This window comes from Moschus berezovskii, chromosome 5 (assembly GCF_049115385.1).
Source record: "Moschus berezovskii isolate FMDL1 chromosome 5, NW_MosBer_1.0, whole genome shotgun sequence".
Lineage (NCBI taxonomy): Eukaryota > Metazoa > Chordata > Mammalia > Artiodactyla > Moschidae > Moschus > Moschus berezovskii.
This window is the reverse complement of record NC_142464.1, coordinates 76,650,147-76,670,150: the sequence shown is the minus strand read 5'-3', so window position 1 is coordinate 76,670,150 and position 20,004 is coordinate 76,650,147. Positions and strand designations below refer to the sequence as shown.

General features: G+C 36.7%; 1 protein-coding gene across 10 annotated transcripts in view; it reads left to right on the top strand.

The window, feature by feature from the left end:
* The window catches only part of FRYL (FRY like transcription coactivator), a 271,149-nt gene that overhangs the window by 38,316 nt on the left and 212,829 nt on the right, over window positions 1-20,004 (top strand). For all 10 annotated transcript variants that reach the window (XM_055434641.2, XM_055434638.2, XM_055434637.2 and 7 more), the window contains exon 2: window positions 5,777-5,952. The gene's annotated coding sequence lies outside the window, so the exon portion shown is untranslated. The remainder of the gene's footprint in view (window positions 1-5,776; window positions 5,953-20,004) is intronic.

The window sequence follows — 20,004 nt, the reverse complement described above, 5'->3', positions numbered from 1 at the left end:
TTCAGCATCAGTCCTTCCAATGAACATCCAGGACTGATCTCCTTTAGAATGGACTGGTTGGATCTCCTTGCAGTCCAAGGGACTCTCAAGAGTCTTCTCCAACACCACAGTTCAAAAGCATCAATTCTTTGGCGCTCAGCTTTCTTCACAGTCCAACTCTCACATCCATACATGACCACTGGAAAAACCATATCTTTGACTAGACGGACCTTTGTTGGCAAAGTAATGTCTCTGCTTTTTAATATGCTATCTAGGTTGGTCATAACTTTCCTTCCAAGGAGTAAGCATCTTTTAATTTCATGGCTGCAATCAGCATCCCCAGTGATTTTGGAGCCCCCAAAAAATAAAGTCTGACACTGTTTCCACATCTATTTCCCATGAAGTGATGGGACCAGATGCCCTAACCTTAGTTTTCTGAATGTTGAGCTTCAAGCCAACTTTTCCCTCTCATCTTTCACTTTCATCAAGAGGCTTTTGAGTTCCTCTTCACTTTCTGCCATAAGGATGGTGTCATCTGCATATCTGAGGTTATTGATATTTCTCCCAGCAATCTTGATTCCAGCTTGTGCTTCTTCCAGCCCAGTGTTCCTCATGATGTACTCTGCATATAAGTTAAATAAGCAGGGTGACAATATACAACCTTGACGTACTCCTTTTCCTATTTGGAACCAGTCTGTTGTTCCATGACCAGTTCTAACTGTTGCTTCCTTACTTTTTAAAAAATTAAGTGATAAAACTACTTTATGTTGATAAGGCTTGTCCTCACTGCCCGTTTTTGGTAGCTATTAAAATTTTTTTCTTTCCATTTTATTTAGGTATAATTGACATGCAACACTGAACAAAGTGTACAGCAACATGATTTATATATGTGGTGAAGTGATTATAAATCAAGTTCTTGACTAAATCATGAAATAGTGGGTTGCTGTTCGTACATCATAAATCTGTGTGAGATTCCCAGAAACTGAAAAGTTTTGATTATCAGAAATTTTCATCATCTTAACTTCCAGAGGTATCAGATCTTAAGCTGTTGCTTTGAGAGCAAAGTTGATAGTATGGTTGGAAAAGACTTTCTTTGTTTTGCATGTCAATTAAAAAATATGTATTGAGCCCTCATTATGTTGAATGGATAATAGTAACAACATTTTGTGCTATATGTTGGCTATTTTTCTAAATTTACACGTAGTAACACTTATAATACTTCTAACATTTATAATCCTTATAAAAAATCCTTGAAGCTCTTATGGTTGAGAAACCCAAGCCTGTGATTTAAAACGTGATTTTCTACTTTAAAAATGACTTTAGAGGAATTTAATGCATAGAAACAAAGGGAAGGCGTTCCAGATGGAAGGAAGATCTGGGTGTAGGAAGGAATGGGATGATTTTGCACAGAGCAGAGTTCTAAAGAACATTAGGGAGATGGGCTAGAGGTTTGTTCTCTTCCATTAGGACCTCGACTGTGAGGCTCAGGGGTTTCTGGACTTTATTCTGCAGGCATTGGGAGCACCACTGAATTACTGAGTCAGGGAGCTTTGTGATCAGAGTCATACAGTTTGAAAGATGCACTTGGGAGCAGTATCTGAGGTGCATCAGAATAGTGAGAAAGGGAGGTGAGAAGCCTTGTAGAGTCCTTTTGACGGAAGGGTACTTTAGTATTGCAGTGGTCGGGGTCAGAGGGTAAATGGCCGACTTGATGAGTTGAGACTTGAAGTAGAAATAAAGCCAAGTCTGTGGTGCATGAATGTAAGATGTTTTTTCCCCTTAATGGTCATCTGAATATATAGGTCAGATACAGGTTTGACTTTAAAAAAGGGTTGGGAGGTCCCAAGAGCATAGGAGGAGGGACTTTAGCGGCCTTGAACTGAATTTGATGAGTTTACATTGGGCATCTTCTTTCAGTTTGAGAGATGAAGATATCTGTAGAGAGTACAGGACTGTGGTGGTCCTGAGACTTGAAGGATAGAAAAGTTTAAGCCTTTCTAAGAGACAACTCAGGAGGGTCAACCGTCAGTCTTTAGAGTGTGAGATAGAATGCTAGTAATAATAGTGTACATCTGTTAGTCTTTTATACAAATAAATTACATGCAGTAGAGTCTCTTTTATACAATATTGATTGTATAATCAACTAGTAGTTGGGATGGTGACATAGGGATGGTTACATAAGGATGGTTACATAGGGATGAAGAATCATAGGGAAGATATGTGCCTTAAATGTTTTATAGTTAAGTGTGTAAATGCTCATATATCATAAGTCTTTTGATGTAGAACTGAGGCCTTCTCTTTAGGATATTTTAAAAGTGACTTGCCTTTTTCAAATTGTTCAGTTTAAGTTTCAGAGACAAAGCATTTTCTTTTTGCACTCATTTTTGATATAATATTTAACTAAGATATATAACTATAGTAAATACAATTGGCAAAGGCGAATTTTGGACAAATACAAGATAACTTACTCTTGGTAGGCATGCACTTCAGTTGTTGGGAGAAAAATGAGGTGGTGTACCAGAGAGGACTTCTCATTCCCCACAAAAGGAAATGGAAACTTGGGAGATATGGTTTATCAGTGGTTTTAGGACTGATGAGAATCTGATTTTATCTTGAATCTAATGCTTTTCCTGTTATATAGTGTTGCAAGGTGATAAGGAATAATATTGGAAATATTGTTGAGTGGTGAAGAAGTGATAGACAATGTGTATATTTTTAATATAAAGCTTTATTGAGATATAGTTCACATACCATGCAAGTCACCAGTTTATAGTGTACAATTTGAGGTTTTTGTGTATTGACAGAATTGTGCAGCCACAACCACAACTGATTTTAGAATATTTTCATCATCCCCTAAAAGAAATCCTGTATCCATTACCTCCCCATCTCCTCCCTGTCCAGAGTCAACCACCAGTCTGTCTTTTCTCTATATATTGATAGATTTGTCTGTTCATATAAATAGAATAATGTAATGTGTAACCTTTTGTGACTGGCTTCTTTCACTTAACCTAATTGTTTCAGATTCATCTATGTTGTAGCATGTACCAGTATTTTTTATGGCACACACTCCACTGGATGGATACACCACATTTTATTTACCCACTCATCAGTTGATAACATTTGTATTGTTTCTGCCTTTTGACTCTAATACAAACTGTTATGTCAGTTTCTGTAGTATAGGGTTATCACAGATAATGCAATTGTGAACATTTATACACATATTTTTGCATGGATGTATGTTTTAATTTCTCTTGCTGTATACCTGGGAGTGGAATGGTTAGGACATATTTTATTTTTGAGGAACTGCCAGACTGTTTTCCAAAGTGGCTGTACTATTTTGTATTCCTACCAGTAGTGTGTGAAGAGGGTTCTAGCTATACACTTGCCAACACTTATTATCTTTGTTTTGATTATGGCCTTCCTAGTTGTTATATATATGTTTTAAAATGATTGTATTTTTCTAACTATAACAGTAATAAATTCTGTTTGTAGATATTTTGGAAAATACAAAAAAGCATAAAAGATAAAAACATCATTTATTTTAAATCACTATTTAGAAATAACATTGAGTAGGTTATTTATCTCTGTTTGAATGTAATTTTTAAAAAATGGATAAAATTATATATAATTTTGAGTCCTGCCTTTTTTTGTTGTTGTTGTTTAACATCATTCTGCCCCCCCTTTTTTTGAAATTCTATTTTAATTTTATCCTATCAAAGAATGTCTATTCTGTTCTCTCTGGCTTTTGTGTTCTTATTTCTTATTACTTTTTAAAATTTTACAATTATTTTAGAGGAGCCAGACATGGAGTAGGGATAAATATCTAACATGTTTAACTAGAAATTACTTCTAGGTTAACTGTAGCATAATGTTCCATCTGCTGAATAAACCATAATTTAGCCAACTATTTTCTCTATTTCAGGCGTTTATATTCCTTAGAATTTTTCTTCATAAATAATGTAAAATTTCTTTTAAAATAATGTAAAAAATTTTTTCTTTATAAATAGTGTAAGAAAATCTGTATATAAAATTCTCTCTGCATTTTGCATTCGTGGAAATGTAGTTACTGGGTCAACAGCTATGAACGTATTAAAGATTCTTGTTACATATTGACAAATTTACTTTTCAGAGTGGTTGTCAAATTTACATTTCCTCTAGCAAATGTATACTTATTCCTTTCTTAGTGTACCTTCACTAGCAATGAGTAAATGGGTGACAGTGAATTTTAAGGTCATTGGAGCAGGCATCTTTTGGGTTTGTTCACTGATACATGTATTACTGGTAGGTAGTGGGCACTGAATATATGTGGAATTACTCCCAGTAGGAAAGAGAAGAGTTTCTCTGAAAGACAAGGAAATTATTTGCCATTCACCATTCCAGGGCTTCCCTGGTGGCTCAGTGGTAAAGAAGCTACCTACAGTGCACAAGCCACAGGAGGTAGATGCAGGTTCAGTCCCTGGGTTGGGAAGATTTCCTGGAGAAGGAAATGGCAACCCACTGTAGTATTCTTGCGTGGAGAATTCCATGGACAGAGGAGACTGGCAAGCAAAGAATCAGACACTACTGAAGTGACTTAGCATGCACTTAGCACACATGCACATTCCAGAAGAGTAGCCTTGTTATACTGATCATATAACAGCTTGTGTTTTTTATAAAAAAGAGATGAAAGAGTAAAAATTAAGCTTATTTGAGGAACTTGTTTTGGAACTCATGTACACCCGGGGCGGATTCATGTCAATGTATGGCAAAACCAACCAATATAATATTGTAAAATAATTAGCCTCCAATAAAATTTTTTTTTTTACTTTGTTTGAACATTTACATGTTTTGGAAGTCAGAGTGACACTTTGAAATCTTAACTTCTATCCCTGTTTCCTTACGGTCCTTTATTGGTAACCAATCCCCTTGACCCTCCTGCCCACTGCCTCTTTTTTAAAGCAGTTTCTTATGGATCTTTACAGTACTTTTTAGTAAACTTTAACCAATAAAAATAGATATTCTTTCTTCTCTTTTTCCCTCCCCTTGTTAAGAACACAGACTATAACAACATATATGTACATACTCTGATGATGTTTCCATGGAAATACACAGAGTGCTTCCTTAATCATTTAAATACTTGCATCATATTCCTTATAGTGGATGCATCATAGGTGATTTTACCAATCCTCTTAGGTTGTTTTCAGTGTTTCACTTTTACAGATTATCCCACAGTAATCTTGCTGTACACTTTATTTTGTGAGTATGCAATTGGATCTTTATTAAAATGTACCACAAAGAGGGTTGTTGGGTCAAAGAATAAGTGCATTTTTGATATTGTAGATATTGATACTTCCACTGGCAATAGAGAATGCTTATTTCTTGGAGTGCCTTAGGGTACCTTTTGAAAAGGTCAATAGGGTCATTGCCCCATAATGTATGTATACTCAAATACTATGGAAGGACTGTTATGACAATGACCCTTGTATCATCAAGAAACAGGTAATTTTGCTTAGATGGTGAGGAAATTCACAATGTACTTGAAAAAAATGTTATTGGTGATGAAAGATTTAACTTAGAACCTTTATATGACAAATACTCATTTTCTTGTTTTTTCTCTCCAGACAGATTCTTTCCCTATATAGTTGAGATTTTTTAGTAAGTAAGTTCTTCTTGGCTAAATTCTCAACTTCTAAAAGCTAAGTTCAATAATGATATATGAAACCTGCTAAAGTGTTACAACTATTGTTTTAAACATGGCTGTTATTAGTAACTAATAACCTACCATGTTTCTTTTCTCTTTTTTTCCTTTGTCTTTCAGCCTTTAACATTCCACATTCTGCATTGTACATGGTGAATCACTGCTGTTTTGCACCAGTGTGCCCACTTGTATGCCTATAAAGTACAAGCTCCAGATTGAAAAAGCTTCTAGATGGATCCTTTCCATGTTTGGTGTCTTTTCTACAAACTCTGTGCCTCAGCAGCCCTTTCTAAGTGGTAAGTGGTATGTGTGTATTGTGCTTTTAAAAAGGAATAATAGGGATTTGTGAAACAGCTTTCATTTGAATTACCTTCCCCTTTCTTGTGCCATATTCTCTTTTTACACATGGGTAAGCACCTATTCTTTTGTGCATGTGTGGTAATTTTCAAAATCATATCTAAGAATAACAGTAATACCTAATTTTTGGAGACTTCATAACATTTTTCCATATTATAATCTGGGTATAGTATACTATGCAATATTTATGAAGAATGTAAAAATATGTAAACACCTTTTTGTGTGTGCACTTTTATATGCTATGTATTATCTATTGATACTTTGTAATTTCATTTTCATTTTGAATGAGGTACAAGTGGTACTTACTGATGTCACAAGATCATAGTTTATATTCATAATTAGAGATTTTTACTATAAGTGTTTTTTAAATAATGCTCTAAATTTATATTTACTGCTGTAGGTGATTACCATTTTTAGTGGTTATTACAATAAGTGAGCTTGCAAAACTAGGTTTACTAAAACTAGTTTTATTTGGGAAGAAAATTATTTTATGGAATGATAAAAATGTTAGAAGTAAAAAAGCTGTGAAAATAAAAGAGTGATTTCACTCCCGAACTAGAACTTGCGTGGTAAGTGAATTGTGTTAGTATTTTGTGATTTGTTGTTGGTTCTGTTTTCATTTTGCTAGAGCCACGGATTCCAACTTTTGGTCTGTACTCTATATTCTCTTATTATAAGGCTGAGGTAGTTCTTCCTGTTGCTGTCTTTTCCTACCCACTTAGGTATTTTGAGTCCACTGGGTCAAGAACATCCTCTTCCTAACAATTGTAAATCACGTGCACATTTATGGAATTGATAAGAGAAGTATGTGATGCTGGCTCTTCTTTTTATAGCATGGCACACTGTGTGTCCCTTTTCGTATTTTTAACCTTTGTTTGGAAGCATAGGTGCTAGTTAGCCAGCATGTTTTTTGAACATCTCTGAGATTTATTCAAAACACATGTTTTGGGGTGGGGTGCTGAGGAGTAAAATTGAGCAGAACAAGTTGCTGACATGGGAAACCATTAAAATTATTGACGTAAAATATTGAAGACTCACTTTGAGTGTCAGTCAACAAAGAGTTACCAAATTTTTATTTATAAATAAAATATATATGATGACATTTAGCACCGTAAAGAGGTAAGTCTCCAAATAGAAACCATGTAGTTAGATGAGGAGGTCGAGTGAAGAATGAGGTACTCTTTAGCTCTAATTCTAATAATTAATTGCATAGTGTTCTTAAGTGCAAGTTAATTAGTCTTCGTAGCCCTTGGTTTCCTCATCTATGAAATGAGTGAATTAACTAAATAATTTATAAGGTTTTTTTTGGTGCCTTCATACACACAACACTTTATGTCTGTAATGAACAAATTGATAGATATTTATTTTTTCTGAGGATACCTTTTCTTTCCCAACCTATCTGATAGAGATATTTTTAGACTACTTTGTTTGAATTGTGGGGTTAGAATAAGGTCCCACTGTCAGTTAGTCTTTGGATTGTGATATCTTTCTTTTATTCTTTTTCTTCACATTCTTACCCTTCTGTTGTCTTGACTGTTAGAATTCTTCATTTAACTCATTTGTTCCCCTTCTGTCTCTTGTGTCTTATTAGTGACTCTCATCATGTTTCCTTGACCTGTTTATTATCCGTTGTTTTCACCTTCGTATTTTCCAGGATCACTGCATCTTATACCAGTGATTCTGATCCTGGGACCCTTTTAAAAAATACATATACCTTCTAAAATGATCTTGGGAGAAGGGTGAGCTTGGCAGGTAGCTGAAACCTACTAGAAACCAGTATTACTAGCTCACCAGGACTGGAGTCCCAAGGTCCCATACATAGCCTGTCACTTCTTGCCTTAGATCACATCATCAATTAGTTGCACTTCTGAGGCCTTGGAGTCTCCTCTCATGATCATAACACTCTGTCTGTTCTTTTTCTTTATTATGACTTGTTTCTTGGCATTTTCTTGCTTTTCTAATTAAAACCCAATCCTCGTGATCATATTCGCAGCAGCATCTTATGTTCTGTTGCCTTTTTAACATTCTGAAGACCCTGTCCAAACTACAAACCTAAGTTAATTTGCCAAGTATATATTTCCTAATTCTAGCTGCCTGATGCAGTTGGAAAAGGTCACATAACTAAGTTTGGATCTACTAAGCAGTCATTTACTTTATCTCTAAACTAGTTCTTTCCAAGCTTGGATTTTTACCCTTCTTTAGAAGACCCCACACCTTGTCACAGTCAAGTTGCCTTTTGGGGGTAACCTAGCATACTTCTTGACCTGTTCTTTTTTACTTCAGAATTTTTCACTGCCTAAAGAGGAAGTGTTATATCTTATTATAATTTTTATTATAGAAAATTTAAGACATATAAAGGTTAACAGACTAGTGTAATGAATCCCCTTGTATTCATTACTCAGGTTCAGTAATTATCATGTCATGGCCAAATTGTCTTGTCTCTCACCAACTTCCCTCCCATTCCTATACTATTTTAAAGAAAATTTTAGGCATCATAAAATTTATTTGTATTTTTACCATTGATACCGTTATACCATTATTAACTTTTAAAAAGCAGTTCCAACATAGTCAAATATCCAGTTAATGTTAATTGTAATTCTCACACATTTTATTTATTTATTTTATTTATTTATTTATTGGCTGGACCTCAAGGAATGAGGACCTGGACCTCAGGATCTTAGTTCCCTGTGCAGGGATGGAATTTGTGCCCCCTGCAGTTGAACCGTGAGGTCCTAGCCCCTGGATTGCCAGGGAAGTCCCCTCACATACTTTAAATACAGTTGACTGGACTCAGGGTCTAGATAAGCCCTTCCCCATTGCAGCTGGTTGATTTTTCTCTTAAGATTTCATCCTCCCTTCCCTTTTTGTCTTTAAAATTTATTTGTTGAATAAGTTGGTCTTTGTCTCGCAGATGTGGATATTCCTGATTACTTTTCTGTGCAGTGATTAAGCATGTTCATCTGACCTTTGTGTTTCATGTTAATTGGTAGTTGGATCTAGAGACTTGCTTAGACTCTAGTTCAGATTCTTTTAGCAAGTCTTTGTCTTTGGGCAAGTGTCCGTCTTTTTCTGCTGATTAGTTGCCATTTGTGCTCCATGATTTAGATCAGATCTTACATTTTCTGTAAGGAGGCAGATAGTGTATATTTTAGGCCTTTTGGCCCATCTGGTCTCCTCTGCTGCTATTACTAAATTCTGCTGTTGTAATGAGAAAGCTGCAATTGACAGAATGTAAATGAATGGGCATGACTGTATTGCAGCAAAACTATATTTACAAAAATAGGTGATGGGCTTCCTGCTTGAGCTCTATTAAATCATTAAGATTTGCAAAATGGTGATTATAATTTTACTGTTCATTTATTAGGTGAAATGGTCTGTAAAGAGAAGCTATTCCATGTATATTATTTGTTATGTGGTGGTTATTTTTGTTCAGTTGCTCAGTTGTGTCTGACTCTTTGCAACCCCATGGACTGCAGCCCGCCAGGATTCCCTGTCCTTCACTGAATACTGGGGTTTGCTCAAACTCATGTCCATTGAGTGATGCCAGTGAGTTGATGCTATATAGTAGTACAGTTTGTATGGGAAAGGTTGGACAAAAGCTTGACAGTTTCTGTTAGCTTACCTATTTCAAAATAGTGCCTTGGTTATGTTTGCTTTCTCCAACAGTGACTGATTAGGGTCTCCCCTTCACCTCTAGATTCTTTATAGACTGTTTAAACATATTGGAGTTTTTTAAAATGCACGGTGGTAATTACCATTGTTAATGCTTAAATTACTTAATCTTTGGTCAGTGGGACTCTTAAAGTGCTTATTGAGTTATTTTGATATGACTAGTAATTTTTGATAGCTTCTTGATTATCTAGTATAGCTCATCATGTACATTTCATCCCCACACCTGGTGTCAGCAATGTCTCCAAGGGGTCCTGATTCCTTTATTGGGGAATAGAATTTCAAGACCACAGTTTGGGCTGTAGGGGTTCTCGTTGCTAGTGGGTTGACCATTGTTTCTAGGCCTTTTTAGTACTCAGAACTAGGGAATTTTTTTTTTTTTTTTAGGACAGAGTTCATGAATTCATACTGATATTTCCAATTCAGTTTCAATACTATCAGATATTTTGTTAATCTTTTTTATTTTATATCTCTATTTTTCAGCTGAGAATTCTAGTTCTCAGTAATACTAAGGATAATATCTTATTGAAATATTTCATAATTACTCATTTATAGTACCCTCATTATACATGTAACAGTCTCAGAGTAGCAGTACAGGCATTTTGTCTTGTCAGGTTTCTTTTCTCATTTCTGTGAGATTTAGCCATGCTGTTGTATGAAATAGTAGTTTTGTTTTGTTTCCATTTCTGTATAGTAAGTATTCTGTTGTGTGAAATGCCGTGATTTATTTATGCATTTTCTAGTCGGACACGACTGAGCGACTTCACTTTCACTTTCATGCATTGGAGGAGGAAATGGCAACCCACTCTAGTATTCTTGCCTGGAGAATCCCAGGGACGGGGGAACCTGGTGGGTTGCTGTCTGTGGGGTTGCACAGAGTCGGACACGACTGAAGCGACTTAGCAGCAGCAGCAGTTGGTAGATATTTGAGTTGCTTCTAGTTAGGAATCAAGTTGCCATGAGCACTCTTGTATGCAGCTTTTGGTTGGCATATGTACTTTCCTGTCTTGGCTATAGTCCAGCAATGGAATTTGCAGTTCATTTTTGTGGACTTAGGGCTCACTTCCCTAGGAATGTTTACTCAATGGTCTGTGTGTGTTAGTTATCTATTGCTGTATAACAAATCACCCCAAAAGTTAGTGGCATAACACAGCAAATGTTATTATCTCACAGTTGCTATTCGTCAGTTTTTGTGGGGCACAGTTTAACTGGGTACCTTTAGCTTAGGGTCTCTCATTTAGCTACAGTCAGGTTGTTAACTGGGGTGTATATATCCCTGGACTGGGTTGGAGGAGTCAGAGGAGCCTCCTGGAGCTGCTTCAAGCACACTTAGGTCATCATTGGTAGGTCTCACGTCCTTTCTGGCTGTTGGCTGGAGACCAGTTCCTGTGCCTCTCCATGGGGCAGCTAACATCATGGTAGTTGGTTGTTAGTTCAGAGCAAGGGAGGAAAGAGTATCCTTTTTAGTGGCCTTTTTAGTAACCTGTTCTTTGAGTGACAACCCAACACATATGCTGCATTCTTTTACTTATTTTTTAAACTGTGGTAAAAATATACATAACATAAAATGTCAATTTTAATAATTTTTAAGTGTATAGTTATGCCACCAACAGAGTATACATCTAAGTTATTTTAAATATTTTGGTATTTAATAACTTCTAAAATGTAATTTGGTTTTATAATCATATATAATAGTTTCATGCCTCCAAAGTCATCTCCATAAAACAAGGTTTATTGAAAGGAGTCTAACATTTTTCTCTATTTTCTCTACCCTTTTCTCTTTTTTCTCTTTCTAAGTAGTTATATGCTAAAAACCTAAGTTTATTCTTCCATTCTGCTTTTTTAAAAATATTTCTCTTTAGACAAATGATAATATATGCCTTGATTTTTTCACTTAATATATTCTCGCGATCACTCATTAGTAATAAATTATTAATTCCTTTTTACAGCTACATAATATCTCATTGCATGAATAAAAAAGATATAGCTTATTAACCAGTTTTCAGTTGATGGGCATCTGATTTGTTTCTACTTTTTTGCAAATAGCACTGCAATTGATAACTTTATTATCCATATATATGTATCTTTTTATATTTTTGCCACTGTATATCTGGGACAGATTCCTGGATGTGGAATTGCAGGGTCAAAGGGAAAATGAGTACACAGTTTTATAGATATTGACAGACTTAGCCTCATAAGAATCAAATCTCTTTGTGTACCCATCAGTAAAGTACAAGAGTGCCTCTTTGTGTATCAGTTCAGTTCAGTCGCTCAGTCGTGTCCGACTCTGAGACCCCATGAATCACAGCACGCCAGGCCTCCCTGTCCATCACCAACTCCTGGAGTTCACTCAAACTCATGTCCAACCTTATCAATAGAATATATTGTCAGAATTTTTTTTGTCCTAATGGAATCTCATAATGTTAATTTTAATCTCTCATAATGAGTCAGATTGAATATCTTTTTTATAATTTACAGTTTTATATTTACACATTTCAGAACCATTTACATCAAATGTGGATTCTTTTAGACATAACATAGCATGTTTATCTTGGACACATTAGGCTGTCTTTTTTATATGGGTGAGAAGCATTTGCATTTCTTTTTTTGTTAACTGCCCATTTCTTTAGCTCTTTTTCTATAGGTTTGTTGGTGTTTTTACAAGCTCTTTACATCTTAGGAATAGCCACATTTTATCCATTTGTTTCTTCTTCCTACCAGTTAAATAGAGATATTCTCTATTCTGCTTTTCTATATTCTGCCTTTAGCTTGTTTTGTTTTGCTTCTCATTCTTTTCTATTAATGTTACATTTTTTTTCTTCTGGCTAAACAATTATTCAGTATTTAGTGACTCTAATTCTGCAGCTCAAACCTATTCCATCATTTCTTCAAATTCAGCATACCTCAGATAGAGTTCGACTTTATTCACAAACCTCATGTTCCCTTTGTCAGGTAATGGCATTACTGTTTTCCCACTTGGGAACTTGAAGTAATCTTCTGTGATTTACTTACTGTTAATTCAGCAAGTATTTGTTGAGTACCCACCAAGTGTCAGGTACTGGACTAGTCATTAAATAATTACAGTTCTAGCTTTCAGGGAATAGTCTGATGTGGGAATAGCTAGTAAACACAAACCCATGTCTAAACAGGTAGTATGTATTTCAAGAGAGAAGTTAAGGGTGGGACACATGATTAGATTGGAGAGTTTAGGAATAGTCTTTTGGAGACAGTAACACTTTTTAAAAAAGATTTATTTTATTTTTTTGGCTTTGGTGGGTCTTTGTTGCTGTATGTGGGCTTTCTCTAGTTGTGATGAGTAGGTGCTACTTTCTAGTTTCAGTGTGAGGGCTTCTCATTGCGGTGGCTTCTCTTGTTTCAGACTCTAGGTATATGGGCTTTAGTAGTTGCAGTGTGGGCTCAGTAGTTGTGACTTGCAGGCTTTAGAACTCTGACTTCAGTAATTGTGGTACACCAGCTCTGCTGCTTCGTGGCGTGTGGGATCTTCCCAGACCAGGGATCGAACCGGTGTCCCCTGCATTGCAAGACATATTCTTAACCACTGGGCCACCAGGGAAACCCGAGGAAGTGACTTTTAAACTGGGATTTGAAGGCTTGTTAGGGTTCACCTGGTGAAAAAAATTGGGAGTTCCAATTTTTATAGGAAACAGCATGTGGAATGATCGTGAGGCACACGAGAAGTTGAACTAAATTTTAGGAAATGAAATGGCCCATTTGGCTAGCATGTAGGCAGAAGAGGTAGAGAGCTGAGATGTGATCTGATTTACTTTGTAAAGTTGAGGGGTGCATGCAGAGGTTGGTTAGGAGGCTGTGGTGGTAACTGAGAAGTAGTGGTATCCTAGTCATTCTGTGAAATTCTTTCATTTCTATACCTTTAGTGCTTTGTTCATTCTGCCCTAGTTCAAAAAGTCATCTCTTGAGAGGGCTGATAGGTTTTTATATAAATTGGTCCCACTCTGTTTTAGTTTCTGTTCACCATCCAGTCTGCTTCAAAAGTGAACTTTTAGAAATCACAAGTCTGTTCATATCACTTTCTTTCTTGAAAACTCATGGTGGCTTCCTGGGATTGTTAATTTTATGTGTCTACTTGACAGAGCTGAAGGATGCCCAGAGAGCTGGTTAAACATTATTTCTGGGTGTATCTGTGAGCGTGTTTCCAGAGGAGATTAGTGTTTAAATCAGTAGACTAAAGATGATCCTCCCTCACCAGTGTAGGTGGGTGTCATCCAATTATGTCTGAAGCTGACAAACCTAATACCTTTGTTTAACTCCTACTCTGTTTACAAGAGAAATAAAAAAATAATAATCAGAAAAAAAAAAAAAGAAGATCCAAATAGAATCAAAAGGCAGAGGAAGGGTGAATTTGTTCTGTCTCCTTGAGGTTTCCATCTTCTCCTGTTCTCAGACGTTTGAGTTCTTGGGCTTTTGGATTATGGGACTTATACCAGCAGCACATCATCCTCTGGCTCTCCAGGTGGCTCAATGGTAAAGAATCCACCTGCCAAACGTGGGTTCAGTCCTGGGCTGGGAAGATTCTTTGAAGGAGGAAGTGGCAGCCCACTCCAGTATTCTTGCCTGGAAAATCCTGCAGACAGAGGAGCCTGGCAGGCTACAGTCCATGGAGTATCAATAAGTCAGGCATGACTGAGCACGCCACACACACATCACCTTCACCCCCCAACCCCAAACCCTTCTGGCCTCAGACTGAGAATTTTACAATTAGCTCCTCTGTGTCTCAGGCTTTCAGACTCGTACTGAATTTTATCACTGGTTTTCCTGGGTCTCCAGCTTGCAAATGGCAGATCATGGGACTTCTCAACCACTGTAACTGTGTGTGTGTATGTCAGTCGCTCAGTCGTGTCCAACTCTTTGGGACACCATGGACTGTAGCCCACCAAGCTCCTCTGTCCATGGAATTCTCCAGGCAAGAATGCTGGAGTGCATTGCCATTCCTTTCTCCAGGGGATCTTCCTGACCCAGGGATCAAAACCAGGTCTTTTTGCTTTCTAGGCAGATTCTTTGCCATCTGAGCCACCAGGAAAGCCAATTATAATAAATATCCTCTTATACATCTATTTTTATCCCATTGGTTTTGTTTCTGTGTAGTCTGTGAAACCTAACACATTCCCTCATTGCAGACAAATGAGAGCCCATCTGAAATTGAAGGCTTTATCCTTTTCTATAAGCTTTAAGTTCTGCTCCTTTGAGACGACTTCTCTTTAGGAGATCAAGACTGGTATTTTTCTACCTCTTTTTTTAAACTCATCTTCATCCTTGTCATGATATTCCTGCCTCTTGAACCCTACTTCCCCCTCTCTTTTTTTTTTCTTTCTCCTAAGTGAAGTTGCTCAGTCGTGTCTGACTCTTTGCGACCCCATGGACTGTAGCCTACCAGACTTCACTGTCCATGGGATTTTTCAGGCAAGAGTACTGGAGTGGGTTGCCATTTCCTTCTCCAGGGGATCTTCCCGACCCAGGGATCGAATCCAGGTCTCCTGCATTGTAGGCAGACGCTTTACCCTCTGAGCCACCAGGGAAGCCCACCATTTATATCACCTCAGTTCAGTTCAGTCGCTCAGTCGTGTCCGACTCTTTGTAACCCCATGAATCACAGCACGCCAGGCCTCCCTGTCCATCACCAACTCCCGGAGTCCCCTAATCCTTCTTAAATCCTATCAGTCAGGTTGGCTTTTACTTTTGTTCATATGCCAGTTCTAAGATTCATCATAGCCTGTGTAAATATTAGAATTATTTTTGTATTTATTTGGAGTGCAACGAACTGTTTATATTTCATTTTTGTAACTGATAAGAACTCAGTAGATATTTGTTGAACTGTAGGAGATTAGGGAGCTTTCCATGTGCTAGATCCCTAACTGAAATTGCATATAAAAGAGGTAAGTCTCAAGTACAAGTTTATAAATATCTCGTATTGAACCTTCAGGGAGTGACCTCATTTAGAAATAGTAAGATCTGACTTGCCTTTTGAAACAGTCTTTACAATTCAGTGAATATTGGATAATCCTTAAACTCTTTGTGTTAGTTTGGCAAAAAGTGTTTGTATGATAATATCAGAGAATTCTTATGATTTACTAGGGTGTTTAGAATATAAATAGACAATTTCCATGGCAGTGAGGAGTAGCCAATAAACTTCTGACTATATAGCATATCTAAATGTACCTCTGCTTTTACCTGAGGAATCTTTCTGACTAATTCTCCATGGGGCCAACTTCTTTTTTCTTTAATTAATTAATTTTTTAGTTAAGCTTTTTATTTTGTATTGGAGTATAGCTGATTAACAATGTTTTGATAGTTTCAGGTGGATAGCAGAGGGACTCAGCCATACATGTATATATATCCCAGACTCCATGGGGCCAACTTCTGACCAGGTGTCTTGCTAGGTTAAATGTAGTGGTCTTGCATGTTGACTGGGCTTCCATGGTGGCTCAGCCGGTTAAGAATCGGCCTGCAATGTGAGAGACCTGGGTTTGATCCCTGAGTTGGTAAAATCCCCTGGAGAAGGAAACGGCTACCCACTCCAGTATTCTGGCCTAGAGAATTCCACGGACTGTGTAGTCCATGGCGTGGCAAGGAGTCGGACATGACTGAGTGACTTTCACTTTTGCTTGTTAACTGAGTTTAATATACTTGATTCTCACATGTGATTTTGTTTATATTGGGGCCAGCCAGCATGTTTCTTTTGTGAGGAGAAGGGTGCTATCATTATGTATTCCATCTTTTAAAATTATAACAAGTTTTCTTTTCTTCCTTTCTTATTCTCTCTCTTCTTCCCTCTCTCCCTTTCTTTCTACAGATGAGGCTAAGTTCCTTTGTATGAGTTAATATAGCTTAGTATTGTGTAACTGTGCTACATACATTGTGTTGCCTTCTCATACGAGGTCATTTCTCTGAACTTACAATGGAAATGGGGTTTATACAGATTTGTCTTACATGTGATTTTTTGGGTATAAATCTAACTTTTAAGTCTCTTTGGATCACCTCTTGAATTAAATGACTGTTTTTGTCTTCTAATACATATTGGTGCAATGAAAGGGATAGGAGATTGTAATTTTGCTTTCATACTAAATGGAATTTAATTTTGTCATTGGGTATGCAGTAGATACTAAAACTTTTAAAGCTATTTTTAAATTAAATTTCCTAAAGTCACATTTCAGGTTTTTCGTGTGTCAGCAGTGTTAACTAATCGGAAGTAGTTTGGTTGTATTATTTTAAGGTAAAAATACCTTAATGGAAATTTTAAATGAGCTTGCTTAAGATGAAACTAGGACATTAAGTCTTAGTTTCTGGAATTTGAGTTTTAAAAAATCACCATGAAATATGAACTAGGGTAGGTGATTATAGGTAAGAATTGAATTATCATTTGGTACTGTGATCTTCAAGTTTAGAATGATGAAAGATTTTACTTTTAAAACTAAATACCTATAAAACAAAAAACGTTTCATGTAGCTCATGGTTTGACAGGTTTATGAAAGGCTTGAAAGATAAAATTGTCATAGGTAAAATACTGCATTATCCATAGGATTTATGTAACTAAGTAAATGAAAGTGAAAAAACCTGGTGAGGTGGGAGAAATGACTCAGTTCCTCACTTTGCACTCTCCACATCTTATTTCTTCTCATTTTAAATTTTGCATGCATATTACAGCCTCAAATATAATCATAACATTAATTCAGAGGCCTGATATATTAAGGGATAAGCTTTTATTTTATAATACTCCATTTTTACCATATTGGAACTTTCTAGAACACTCTCCTTCTAGGACAGTTTAGGAGTAGATGTGTTGTTGTTGCTCAGTTGTGGCTGACTCTTTGCAACCCCTTGGACTGCAGCACGCCAGGCTTCCCTGTCCTTCACATCTCCCAGATCTTGCTCAAACTCATGTCTGTTGAATCAGTGATTCCATCCAACCATCTCATCTTCTGTCGTTTCCTTCTCCTCCTGCCTTCAATCTTTCCCAGCATCAGGGTCTTTTCTAATGAGTCAGTTCTTTTCATCAGGTGGTGAAAGTATTGGAGCATCAGCTTCAGCGTAAGTCTTTCCAATGAACACCCAGGACTGATCTCCTTTAGGATGGACAGGTTGGATCTCCTTGCTGTCCAAGGGTCTCTCAAGAGTCTTCTCTAACACCACAGTTCTAAAGCATCAATTCTTCAGCGTTAAACTTTCTTTATAGTCCAGCTCTCACATCCATACATGACTACTGGAAAAACCATAGCCTTGACTAGAAAACCTTTGTCGGCAAAGTAGTGTCTCTGCTTTTTAAATACGCTGTTTAGGTTTGTCATAGCTTTCCTTCCAAGGAGCTAGTGACTTTTAATTTCATGGCTGCAGTCACAACCTGCAGTAATTTTGAAGCCCAAGAAAATAGTCTGTCAGTGTTTCCATTGTTTCCTCATCTATTTGCCATGAAGTGATGGGACTGGAGGCCATAATCTTAGTTTTTTGAATTTTGAGTTTTAAGCCAACTTTTTCACTCTCCTCTTTCACCTTCATCAAGAGGTCTTTAGTTCTTCTTTGCTTTCTGCCATCAGGGTGGTGTTATCTGCATATCTGAGGTTATTGATATTTCTCCTGGCAATCTTGATTCCAGCTTGTACTTTATCTAGCCCGGCATTTTGCATCATGTACTCTGCATATAAGTTAAATAAGCAGGGTGACAATATACAGCCTTGATGTACTCCTTTCCCAATTTGGAAGCAGTCTGCTGTTCCATGTCAGGTTTATAGATCTGGGTAAGTCACACCACAGAACTAGTTTCTTAAGGTTTATGTCTTATTCATTGTTTTTGTCCTTCACTGTCTATCTTGATAACATAGTTGGACTCAGTGAAGGTCATAGAACTATGTCTGTTTTCATTTATTATACTGTACCTGGTGTTAGGTTTCTAGAAAGCCTAAAGTGTTTTCTTTTTGTGTTTTTACTTTTATTCTGATACATTTTCCAACTAGCATTTATATCTAGCTTAGTATGATTGGAACATGTATTATTGTTCTTAACAATAAGAGCATAAGCTGAATTGGGAAGTTGGTCCAGAGTCAGCATTCAAAAAGTATAGTTCCAGTGACCTCGAATCCACTAAAGTGAGCTAGAAACTAAAAATTCTCGCAAGATAGAGCAAGAATAAAGGAAAAGAGCCATGCAGGGACTCAGCAGGAAAAGGATGATTTAAGTGGAGTGGAGGGAAGTCAAACCACAGACAGAGCAATTGATACTTGCATGATTCGTCAGGTTTCCCTTATAATGTAAAAATTGTGGGCAGAGCATTTTGCAGCTGATTGAGTTATCACTGTTTGTTGCTGCTGCTGCTGCTAAGTCACTTCAGTCGTGTCCGACTCTGTGCGACCCCACAGACGGCAGCCCACAAGGCTCCTCTGTCCCTGGGATTCTCTAGGCAAGAACACTTGAGTGGTTTGCCATTTCCTTCTCCATATCACTGTTTAAACTGTGAATTAAAAGTTATCATTAAAAGTTGACTTTATCAAAGTTAAACATCTTTGGGAAAACATATTTTAGGTTAAAGGTTATTTTGAGAATTCTGATTTAGACAGAGTAATGTTACTTTCCTTTAGGAAATTGTTCTTGGACCTTCCATTTAATAGGGAGACATTAGCAAAAGAGGATTGAATTTCATCTTAAATGAGCATCCCTATGACTTGTTAGCCGTAATATGATTTCTTCCTTCCTCCCTATTTTTTACTTCTGATAAGGCAAATTTATTCTTTCTTCATGAAATATTTAAGGTAAATTATGTGTTAATTATGTTTAATTATCCTTTTTGAGAGACCTCTTGCTTTTGTTCTAATATTCAGAATCAGTATAAAAACCCTGAAATCATAATTGCATTTTAATTTGAGAACTTCATCTTGAATAACTCCATTTAAGAACTTATTCTTTTAAAATATAAAAGAATCCAGATGTGCAGTTTTTCTCAGTTTATCTACTACTTGTCAGTTTCCACAGCTACATAGTTGAACATTTATAGAAATTATGGGTTTGTTTGGGTTAAAACGAAGTAATGTATGTTCAGCACCTAACCCATATTTTTCATATATAGACAGCTCTTAGTGATTAGTGATTGTTATTGATTTCGATTTCGAGGGCACCATTTCTTAGGGTGCAGTGAATTAATTCTGAATTCTACCCTCCCATGTTTGTGATTTGTTTAGACTGACTTAATCACTGTGGAGAATAAAGCATATTGGTGGGGTGGAGCTTTTTTTTTGTGTGTGAGTCCTTTTTAGAGTTACTGGATGTACTGGAATGTGAAGGATTAAGCTCTGTGGCAT